The following is a 12207-nucleotide window of genomic DNA, read 5'->3' on the forward strand; positions in this document are numbered from 1 at the left end:
TACAATAGAGAGCCCAGAAGCAGACCCACACAAAAATAGTTAATTGATATTTGACAAAAGAACCAAGGCAGTTCACTGGGGAAAGAACAGTCTCTTCAACAAATGCTAAACTGCTAGTTATAAAATTAACAATTTCTGGGGATGAAAAAAATTGCTGCTGAACAATTAGACATCCATATGCAAAAAAAAAAAAAAAAAGGGAAGGAGAAGGAAAAGGAGGAAGAAGAAGCAGCAGAAGCTAACTTATACCTTTCACAAAATAATTCAAAATGATTGCAGATCTAAATATAAAATGTAATACTATAAAACTTCTAGAAGAAATCACAGGAGACAATCTACACGACCTTGAATTTGGCAATGAGTTTTTAGATACAACAACAAAAGCAGAGGCAATAAAAGAAAAAATTGATGTACTGGACATCATCAAAATTTAAAGCTTTTGCCCTTCAAAAGTCAGTGCTAAGAGAATCAAAAGACACAGACCAGAAGAAAATATTTGTAAACCGATACATATGATAAAGGACTTATATCCAAAGTATACAAAGAACTCTTAAAACTCAACAGTAAGAAAACAACAAACGAACAAAAATTTTAAAATGGGCAAAGGATCTGGACACCCACAAAAAAAATACACAGGTGGCAAATAAGCCTATGAAAAGATGTTCAACAATGCTTGTCATAGGGAATTGCAAATTAAAATGAAAATAAGATATCAGTACACATCTATTAGGATGGCTAAAATTCTAAAAGAAAATTGAAACAAAAAAGACAATACCAAATGTTCGTGAGGATGTGGAGCAACAGAACTCTGTTCCCTGATGGGTGTGGATGAAAAATGTTACAGCCACTTTGGTAGACAGGTTGACAGCTCCCTACAAAAGTAAACATACTCTTACAATGCAGTCCAGCCACCACACTGCTATGTATGTGTCCATCTGAATACTTATGTCATACAGAAACCTACACACAGATTTCTATAGCAGGTCTATTCATATTTGCAATAATAAGAAGTGACCAAGACTTCTTTGAATGGGTGAACAAATAAACAAACTGGTATATCTATATAATGGAATATTATTTAGTGATAAAAATGAGCTATAAGCCATGAATGCATTGAAGAACCGTAAGTGTGTATTACTGAGTGAAGGAAACCATTCTGAATGACTAAATATGGTATGATTCCCATTATATAACATTCTGGAAAAAGCCAAAACTATTTAGACAGTAGAATGATCAGCAGCTAGTAGAGGGTGTGGGGAGGGGAGATGGTGAGGCACAGGAGATTTTTAGGGCAGTCAAATTATTTTGTAAGACATAGTAATAGTGGTTACAAGACATTATACATTTTTCGAAATCCATAAAACTTTACAGCACAAACACTGAATCTTAATGTGTGCAGTTATTAAAAAAAATATTTAGGAGATTGAAGGATCCAAGGAAGGACTGTGAACTGTGAGAAGACAGTCAGTGTCACAAATGTATGAAACAACCTAACTGAAGGAGTTGGGGGCAGGGGAAAGGCACTGACCTATTAACTTTGGAAATGAGTAGAGCCTGTAAGATTAAAGCAAAAACAACTGTCCATGAGCAACTGTATTGGGGTTTATAAAGTTGTCTCCTACAGCACAGGTTAAAAATTCTGATACTGCAATACATGTATACTGGAATTGGGCAGTAATGTAAATGAATAGTTCATGGTGGGAATCAGGTTTCTTACTGTTAGAGTGAGTTTACAGATAAGAAAGTGGGGGAAGCTACAATGATCTCTGTGGTAATAATGAACAGAGCTGGAGACAATATGGTACTGGCACAAAAACAGAAATATAGATCAATGGAACAAGATAGAAAGCACAGAGATAAACACACTCACCTATGGCCCACTAATCTATGACAAAGGAGGCAAGGATATATAATGGAGAAAAGACAATCTCTTCAATAAGTGGTGCTGCGAAAACTGGACAACTGCAGGTAAAAGAATGAAATTAGAACACTCCCTAACACCATACACAAAAATAAACACAAAATGGATTAGAAACCTAAATGTAAGACTGGACACTATAAAACTCTTAGAGGAAAACATAGGAAGAATACTCTTTGATGTAAATCACAGCAAGATCTTTTTGGATCCACTTCCCAGAGTTATAAAAATAAAAACAAAAATAAACAAATGGGATCAAATGAAACCTAAAAGCTTTTGCAAAGCAAAGGAAACTACAACCAAGATGAAAAGAGAACCGTCAGAGTGGGAGAAAATATTTGCAAATGAATCAATGGACAAAGGATTAATCTCCAAAATATATAAGCGGCTCATGCAACTCAATATTAAAAAAACTAACAACCCAATCCAAAAATGGGCAGAAGACCTAAATAGACATTTCTCCAACGAAGACTTACAGATGGCCAAGAAGCACATGAAAAGCTGCTCAACATCACTAATTATTAGAGAAATGCAAATCAAAACTACAATGAGGTATCACCTCACACCAGTTAGAATGGGCATCATCAGAAAATCTACAAACAACAAATGCTGGAGAGAGTGGATAAAAGGGAACCCTCTTGCACTGTTGGTGGGAATAAATTGATACAGCCACTATGGGGAACAGTATGGAAGTTCCTTAAAAACTAAAAGTAGAATTACCATATGATCCAGCAATCCTGCCACTGGTCATATACCCTGGGAAAACCATAATTCAAAAAGACACATGCACCCCAATGTTCATTGCAACACTACTTACAATAGCCAGGTCATGGAAGCAACCTAAATGCCTACTGACAGACGAATGTACAAAGAAGATGTGGTACATATATACAATGGAATATTACTCGGCCATAAAAAAGGAATGAAATTGGGTCATTTGTAGAGACGTGGATGGATCTAGAGACTGTCATACAGAGTGAAGTAAGTCAGAAAGAGAAAAACAAATATCATATATTAACGCATATATGTGGAACCTAGAAAAATGGTACAGATGAACCAGGTTGCTGGGCAGAAATTGAGACAGAGATGTAGAGAACAAACGTATGGACACCAAGCGGGGAAAGCGGTGGGGGGTGGGGGTGTGATTAATTGGGAGATTTGGATTGACATGTATACACTGATGTGTATAAAATGGATGACTAATAAGAACCTGCTGTTTAAAAAAATAAAATTGGAAAAAAAAAGAATGGATGTAACATGCACACCTAACATTCAGATCTTGATTTCTAATACCAGTTTCCAATAAAAAGAACCAGGGATCTTTGGAGAAATAGTTTATTCTAGGACTTAGGCAGGAAATATGCAAGAAGAGCCTACAGTATCTTGCAGTGCCAGGAAGTAAAGGACACAAACAAAACAAAACAAAACAAAAATACAATGATGGGAGAATGTCAAAGGAGACAGGAGCCAACTATAAGTGTCCTCAGTAGCCAAAATCATAATAATTTGAGTAAGAAAATAAAATAACATTGGAGTATAACCCAAAGTATAAAATAAATATCCATGAGTCAATACTGATAAAAGTAATGATTGCATAAATAACTAAATGGAGAAGAAAAGACATGTACAGAAGCATGCCAAATAATTTTATGTAAATATTTTTCCCTCAAGAAGATATGGCATAACTCCCCACTCCTTAAGTGTGGGCTGTGCATAGTGACTTATTTCCAAGAAGTACAATAAGAAAAAGGGGAAATAGGAGTAACTTTACAGTGGAGAAACCTAGCAAATATTTTCTCATCCAGGCGATCAAGGTTAACATGGGGGGGGGGGTGTGGCGGTGGGCGAAATTGATGAAGTGGGTCAAAAGGTAAAACTTTAAATGAATAAGTAATAGGAATATAATGTACACCATGTTGACTATAGTTGATGATATTGGATTGTATATTTGAAAGTTGCTAACAGAGTAGATCTTAAAATTTCTTACCACAAGGAAAAAAGAAAAGTTGTATGTGGTGATAATATTAACCAGACTTATTGTGGTAATCATTTAGCAATATATACAAATATCAAATCATTATGTTATATGCCTGAAACTAATACAATGTTACATGTCAATTACATCTCAATTAAAAAAAGATTTATTAGTGGAAAAAAGGTTAATATCAACAGTAATAAGTTATGTTGATATTACATACCTTTGATTTGATTAAAAAATGATGAAAAATGTGATAAAAATGGCACTTTACCACTGAGTTCTTCCTCTCTATAACCCATAAATTCAATCTTGTTACAGGAAAAAAACATTATTTTATTCAAATAGGGAGATTCTTACAAAACACCTGACCAGTACTCCTCAAAACTATCGAGGTCATCAACACAAAGAAAGTCCAAGAAACCACCACAACCAGGAGAAGCCTAAAGAGACATGACAACTGCATGTAATATGATAAGCTGGATGGAATCCTGGAACAGAAAAAGGACACTAGGTAAAATTAAGGAAATCTAACTAAACTATGGACTTTAGTTTATAATAGCATAACCGTGTTAGTTTATTAATTTTAAAAAATATATCATACAAGTAATATGTTATTAATAACCTCAGAAACTGGATATAGGGCATATTGGGAACTCTACTATCTTTTCAATTTTTTCTGTAATTCTAAAACTGTTCTAAAAATAAAGACTAGTAAAAATAAATCAATGTAATTTACCATATTAACAGACTAAAAACAAAAACATACCATTATTTAAATAAGATATAGAAAAACACTTTGACAAAATCCAATATGCTCCCTTGTGAAAGCTCTTAAGAAATTAGAAAGAGAAATGAATTTTCTCAACCTGATAAAGAGCATCAAGGGAAATCCTACTTCCAAAATCATACTTAATGGTGAAAGACAAAATGATTTTTTCATAAGATTAGGAATAAGGCAATGATGTCTGCTCTCACCATTTCTGTTCAACCCTGTTCTCAAGGTTCTAGATAGTTCAACAAGACAAGAAAAGAAATGAAGACATCTAGGTTGGAACAAAACATGTAAATTTATCTTTATTCATAGACTACCTGATCATACATGTAGAAAATCCTAGGGAATCTATAAATATGTTACTAAAACTAATAAATGATTTTAGTATGCTTGCAGGATACAAGATTAATATAGAGAAATTAATGTGTTTCTGTATACTGGTAATGAGAAATTAGAATTTGAAATAAAAAATACAACACTGTTTACAATAGTATATAAGATATGAAATATTTAGGGATAAATTTGTCAAATTATGCACAAGACCTATCTACTGCAAACTATCAAACATTGCTGGGAAAAATTAAAGAAGACCTAAATAAGTGGAGAGATATGCTTTATTCATGGATAGGAATCCTCAGTATTGTTGAGATAACAATATTCTTTAAATTGATCTACCTATTCAATGTAACGCTAAACAAAATTCACTCAGGATTTTTTTGTAGAAATTGCCAAGCAATTTTCTAAACTTTATATCAAAATGAAATGGGCTTAGAATTGCCAAAATAATTTTAAAAGAGAAGAACAAATTTGGGGTCTTGTACAACTTATTTCAAGACTTATTTGAATACATATAAACAATGGAATATTACTCAGCCATAAAAAGGAACAAAATTGGGTTATTTGTAGAGATGTGGCTGGACCTAAAGAGTGTCATACAGAGTGAAGTAAGTCAGAAAAAGGAAAACAAATATCGTATATTAACGCATATATATGGAATCTAGAAAAATGGTATAGATGATCTTATTTGCAAAGCAGAAACAGAGACACAGATGTAGAGAATAAATGTACGGATACCAAGAGGGAAATGGGGGGTAGGAGGAACTGGGAGATTGGGATTGACACATATACACTATTGATACTATGTATAAAATAGATAACTAATGAGAACATACTGTATAGCACAGGGAACTCTACTTAATGTACCATGATGACCTAAATGGGGAGGAAATCCAAAAAAGAGGGGATACATGTATATGTATAGCTGATTCATTTTGCTGTAAAGTAGAAACTAACACAACATTGTAAAGCAACTATACTCCAATAAAAATTAATTTAAAAATAAATAAATAAACAGTGATCAAAACATTATGGCACTAGTATAAAGACAGAAGATGGTTCATTGGAATAGAGTGTTCAGATAAAGACACACATATATGTTCAATTCATTTTTTACAAATTTACCAAAGCAATTCAGTGAGAACAGGATGATCTTTATAATAAATTGTGCTTGAACATATGCAAAAATGTTCTTTATAGGACCACATACAATAATTAACTTGAAATTGACCACAGACCTAAATATAAGAGCTAAAACTTTAAAAGTTTTGAAAAATATCTTAGTTACCTATTTTCTTGGCTAAGATTTCTTAAGTATTATACAACCTTCACTATAAATGGAAAAAGTCAATAAACGACCTTTATAAAAATTAAGAGCTTTTGATCTTCAAATAGCATGGACAAGAAAATGAAAAGCAGGCCACAGACTGGGAAAGTATATTTTTGCAAAACATGGAACCAACCAAGGATCTGTATCTAGAATATATGAAGAACTCTTACAACTTGATAAGAGGGCAATCAAGAAGACAATTTTAAAATGGGCAAGATAGTTGCTCAGACACTTCACCAAATAAGATATACAGTTGGCAAATAAGCACATGGAAAGTTGCTGCCAACATTATTATTCAAAGGCAAATTAAAACTACAAAGAGGGGCTTCCCTGGTGGTGCAGTGGTTGGGAGTCCACCTGCTGATGCGGGGGACACGGGTTCGTGCCCCGTTCCGGGAGGATCCCACGTGCCGCGGAGCGGCTGGGCCCGTGAGCCATGGCCGCTGAGCCTGCACATTCGGAGCCTGTGCTCCGCAACGGGAGAGGCCACAACAGTGAGAGGCCTGCGTATCGGGAAAAAAAAAAAAAAAAAACTACAAAGAGATACCAGTGTACTGCTACTAGAATGACTAAAATTAGAAACACTGACCAACCAGAGCAACTAGAAGTCTCATACACTGGGATTATAAAATGGTTTCAAACATTTTGGAAAAGAGTTTGACAGTTTCTTAAAAAGTGATCCATATTACCTGGCCATTCTATTTCTGAGTATTTACCTAAGAGAAATGAAATGGTATTCTTATACACAGACTTGTTCATAACTGTTCATAGCTTTGTTTGTAATAGCCCAAAACTGGAAATAACCCAAAAGTCCATCAATAAGAAGATAATAAAATTGAGATATACTCATATAATGACATATTACTTATCAATAAGAAAATGAACATATGCTACAACATGGCTGAATCCCAAAATTATTATGCTGAGTGGAAGATGTGAAAATACATACTGCATAACTCTATTTATATAAAATTTTGGAAAATGGAAAGCATCCCATAGTGGTAGAAATCAGATCATTGGTTGCTTGTCGGGGTAGGGTGGGGTTTGGAATGGTGGGAGGAAGGACTCACAAAGAGGAAACTTTGGGGCATATGGGTGTGTCATCTTGGTTGTAGTGATAGTTTCAAGGGGATATATATTTGTCAAAACTTCTAAAATGATATACTTTAATATTTTCAAAACTTTTATTCAAACATTCCTTGACAAACCTTTCAATAAAAAATTGTTTTGTCTTTTTATAGACTACAGCAATTTGAATTGCTATTACTTATTTGCTCGTATTTCTCTTTTTTAGACGACAAAATCCTTTAAGTCAGGAACTCATTCTATTTTTGTTACAAGTGTCTAATACTGAGGTTACTGAAAGCAAATATAACAAATAACATGCAGAATAGTATAAATCAATCAATGAGTACATACTACTGCATACAGCCAAATACTAGGGTCTTTGGGAAATTTTTTTTTTTCCACACACACACACACACACACACACACACACACACACACACACACACACACTGTATTTTATTTTTACAAGAGATAAATAAACTGACACCAAGCATTGTAAATGGATGACCACAACAAAAGCAACAATGATTGCAATTACCAAACACAAAACACACTCATACTATGTCATAATATTGACATTCAGTCCAGGAATCCTCCACTGTAGCAGGGGGAAATTTCTTTAAAACTTATTTGAGATTATCACATCTTGTGAAATAAGAAAAAAATAATAAGAAATAAGAAAAAAAAAATCTAGATCTTTAAAATAAAGTTAGAAATGTGCACCAGAGTAAAATAAGCAAAACCAACCATGCACTAATCTATAAAACTTGACCATAGCAATATTTAATTTCTAATATAAGCAAGATCATTTCTCAGCCCAATTGACCTCTGTTTGATATGTATGCACCTTAGATTAAATAAACCATTGTGAAGTAAGACCCCACTTCTTAAGTCACCGCTTCAGGAAAATGAATCACTGAGAGTCAGGTGAATGAGTCTGGGAAAAGTAAGGGGACTCCTAGAAGATTTAATCTGAATAGTGGGAATATTCTCATTTGAGTCTTGAAGTTTTCCTTTCTTCAGTGGCTAAATTACATGTCGTTTCTTTTTTTCTTTGAATGAAGATTTTAATGATCTCCACTCACAGGAGAAGCAAAGCATACGGGTCCCCAGCCCTCCATGCCTCCCCTTTCTCCCCTGTGCACTGTATCCAGTGTTGGGTGCTGGGGGACAGGGGTGTGTATGTGGCTTATGGGGTCTAGGCCTAGATGTGGACTCCCCCGTCCCCTAGATTCACCTATAGTCCCTTTTCCTATTCCCCCTCAGGGGGCTCCTCCCCCCTCCTCATAAAAGTCACACTGTAACAAGGTTGAGGGAAGAGAGCACAGGGAGGGGCAGGAGGATCTAGGAATCCACATCCCAGCCTGGCCCGGCCTGAGTCAGGGTGGAGAGTGAGTGCATGTGCCTATGTGTGTGTGTCACTGGGCATGACTATGAGTTTTGGTCCGGTCCTGTGAGCTCCAAGTTCCTCCCCACACCAGTCCTCTTTCAGAGGTAATATCTGGTATCTCCACTGCGGTCAGCACATCCGAGCTGTTCAAACCACTTCTTTGGCAATGGTGGGGCTGTTGTGGGCGAGGCTGAGGCCTGGCGCCTCTCTGTCACCTCTGGCTCAGGGAAGGGAGGTGTGGAAGGCCAGGAGGGGAGGCAGGTCAGCCTCAGGTGCTACTCCCTGGCTCCCCCAGGAGCCAGTAGGCCCGAACTGGGCCTTTGCCCTTCATTTCTACATCCCCTCAAGCTCCAGCTCGAAACCACCAAGCTCCCCCGGGATAGCCTTGGTCTCAGGAGACAAGTGGATCTTCAGGGCTTCCCCATTAGACTCTATTCTTGAGGCCGTGTTGACTGTGTCCCCAAAGAGACAGTAACAGGGCATCTTCAGCCCTACCACACCAGCACATGCACAGGGGTCGTGCAGGGAGCTGAAGCCTATCAGCGAGGGGGTGGGAGGGGTGTTTAGGGAGGTCAGTGGGAGGAATGGAGGGTGCTCATAGGATGGGGCTAGGGTGCTCCAGGAGAGGTGGCAGGCGGGATCTGTGGCTGGTGGGAACCCAGGGGTGTGTGTGTGTGTGTGTGTGTGTGTGTGTGTGTGTGTGTGTGTGTGTGTGTGTGTGTGTGTGTGTCTCTGCATGTGCGTCCTGTGGTGCTGGTCTTTTTTTTATTTTTTGAAACCCTGTAGTTCAGCACTTGATGTGATTGGTTGATGCCTGATATTATCGGTCGACGTGGTTGCATTAAGAAAGCTTATGATAACCCACCCCTCCCTCCAACTCTCAATCTCTAACTTCTCCACACATTAATTTTTCTAGGTACCTCTCAGAAACACAAGCATTGTGCTTTGTGCCAATGGGGGCGGGTAGGAAGAGGTACCCTTCCTACCCCCTTCCTACAGTATGAGGTACTGTCCTGAAGTACTTTATAGTCTAATGAGACAGAGAAAATATCAAAACATGACAAAATAGCCAAACTACCAGGGAAGACAGAGTTCATAGGTGGGATCTGCCTTTTGGCCAGGGAAGCGTCAAAAAAAAAAAAAAAAAAAAGATGGGATTTTAGTTCAATCAAATAATCAAATAGGATTACAATAGGCTAAGAGGTGGACAGAGGGCACTGAGAGGTGAGGGGACAAGGGTGAGATGAGGAAACAGGATGGAGGAAAAAGTAACTTAACAAAAGTAAGCAAACTAATGAAATAAAGCTGAGTATTGCATTCAGTCAAATATCTAAACAGCATCAAGTAGTTTTAGAAGGGAAAAACAATAAAGAAAAAAAAAACACCACCTGACTTAATTATTTACAATTCTTCAAACCAGTTTATATAGGTATGTATTATTTCATAAGTTATATCTTGAGTACGGATATCCCAGGTCTCTAAAATTTACCTTGTGATGCATAATCCAGAGGGTACAGATGACGATACTTAAAAACTAAGTTCACTAATTGAATTCTATATGAGACCCTCAGTGAATTTATTTGGAGAATGGCTTATATCAAGTGATTGAAAGTGATTCTTTATATTACTAATGTTATATATGTATGTATGTACTAGGGCTGGATTTGTCAACTATGTAGACATAGGACCATTAATAAGATTGACTAGTTGATGGTTGGTCCATGCTATCACTGAATCATACATAATAATCTAATTCAAAGAAGAACCCTAACACTAGTATAAAATTATTTTAAAAATTGCTGCTTAAGGGCTTCCCTGGTGGCGCAGTGGTTAAGAGTCCGCTTGCCGATGCAGGGGACGCGGGTTCGTACCCCGGTCCGGGAAGATCCCACATGCCGCTGAGCGGCTGGGCCCGTGAGCCATGGCCGCTGAGCCTGCGCGTCCGGAGCCTGTGCTCCGTAACGGGAGAGACCACAACAGTGAGAGGCCCGCGTACCGCAAAAAAAAAAAAAAAAAATTGCTGCTTAAGATGTCTAAATCAGCTCTTGGTAAACATCCTCTGTGCTAGGTTGAAGAAGTTTAAGCCTATCCAACAATGCACACTCCCAGGAAAACATCCTCAGCTGAAGGTAGCTGACAATGTGGGTAACCTGACTCCCAAGAAAAGATGGACAGCTTCTATAAAACCTTGAAATCAGATTCACATTATCCTTGTGAAATTATTTTAGCTATTACTCCTTGAAATAAAATGCCACTTTCATAATGACAGCAAGATTTGGGGGACATTCTGTCACTTGGGTAACCTTGAAGTTGAAACAAAATGGAACACTGGTAAAGGAAACAGTGTTTGCATTTCACAAGGAATTCTACATTTCCCAAGGGTTCTCTAAGCTCAGGAAACATCTTCAGAGAAAAAAACACTTCTCTTTTTTAGTACAAAGGATGTAAATTATAACAAATCAAATGGAGTGGCGATGACAAGGTCACTTAAAAGTACTTCTGTGATTAACTAGTCTGTATTCAAATTGTATTGTAACAGATTTTAATAACTGACACCTTGAATGAAAAGTGTTTTATTTCTGTAAAACTTTTCTGAAAAGAAAGCATGCTAAAAGAACATAGTTTTGTGTCTCACTCCACTCTCTGGAGAATACTAGAATAATATGCGTACTTGTACATGAAAAGAATTTATATCGTTTTAGAGCAAGAAGTGATCTTAGAGATCATCTAGTTCAAACATCTTGTTCTACAAATGAGGAGACAAGCCTAGAGGTCAAGATAAGATTGATGTTTAAGAAAGATTAGTCTGGCACCGTGGACATGACACTGCAGGTATAGTCTCAGGGACTGGTCTGGGTAGGCCTGGGTCAGGCTGGGGTGTTTTCCCCAGTGGCTGGAAGTGCATGCCATCAGAAGGATAACTGTGAATTGGAGCTCAAGTTAAGATGAAAGGGGCAGAGTCTGGCATCAATTCCTAAGGAGTGATGGAAATATATGCCATAGCTGAGATTACAACATTCCGGGAAATAGACTCCAAGACTCAACAACATTATAGGGTGAAGACCAAAAGCTGCAAAGAAAGGATACTTTTTTTTTTTTTTTTTTTTTTGCGGTACCTGGGCCTCTCACTGCGGCGGCCTCTCCCGTTGTGGAACACAGGCTCCGGACGCACAGGCTCAGCGGCCATGGCTCACGGGCCCAGCCGCTCCGCGGCATGTGGGATCCTCCCGGACCGGGGCACGAACCTGCATCCCCTGCATCGGCAGGCGGACTCTCAACCACCGCGCCACCAGGGAAGCCCCAGGATACATTTTTTTTTAATGAATTTTCCTGTGATGTAGAAGAAGACTTGACATATAATTTGGAGTCTCAGAGTTGGACTGCAAAGAATTAGTGCAAAAAAGACTGAATAAAA

General features: G+C 37.5%; 1 protein-coding gene and 1 long non-coding RNA gene across 3 annotated transcripts in view; both read right to left on the reverse strand.

Moving 5' to 3' along the window:
* Positions 1-12207, reverse strand: part of LOC307182026 (uncharacterized protein) — a 153872-nt gene that overhangs the window by 113471 nt on the left and 28194 nt on the right. The gene's annotated exons all lie outside the window — the stretch shown is intronic.
* The window catches only part of LOC307182028, a 37721-nt gene continuing 26356 nt past the window's right edge, over positions 843-12207 (reverse strand). Inside the window, exon 3 of the long non-coding RNA XR_013827099.1 lies at positions 843-872. This is a non-coding gene — a long non-coding RNA (uncharacterized lncRNA). The remainder of the gene's footprint in view (positions 873-12207) is intronic.

This window comes from Stenella coeruleoalba (assembly GCF_951394435.1).
Source record: "Stenella coeruleoalba genome assembly, chromosome: 2".
In the NCBI taxonomy this organism is placed as follows: Eukaryota; Metazoa; Chordata; class Mammalia; order Artiodactyla; family Delphinidae; genus Stenella; species Stenella coeruleoalba.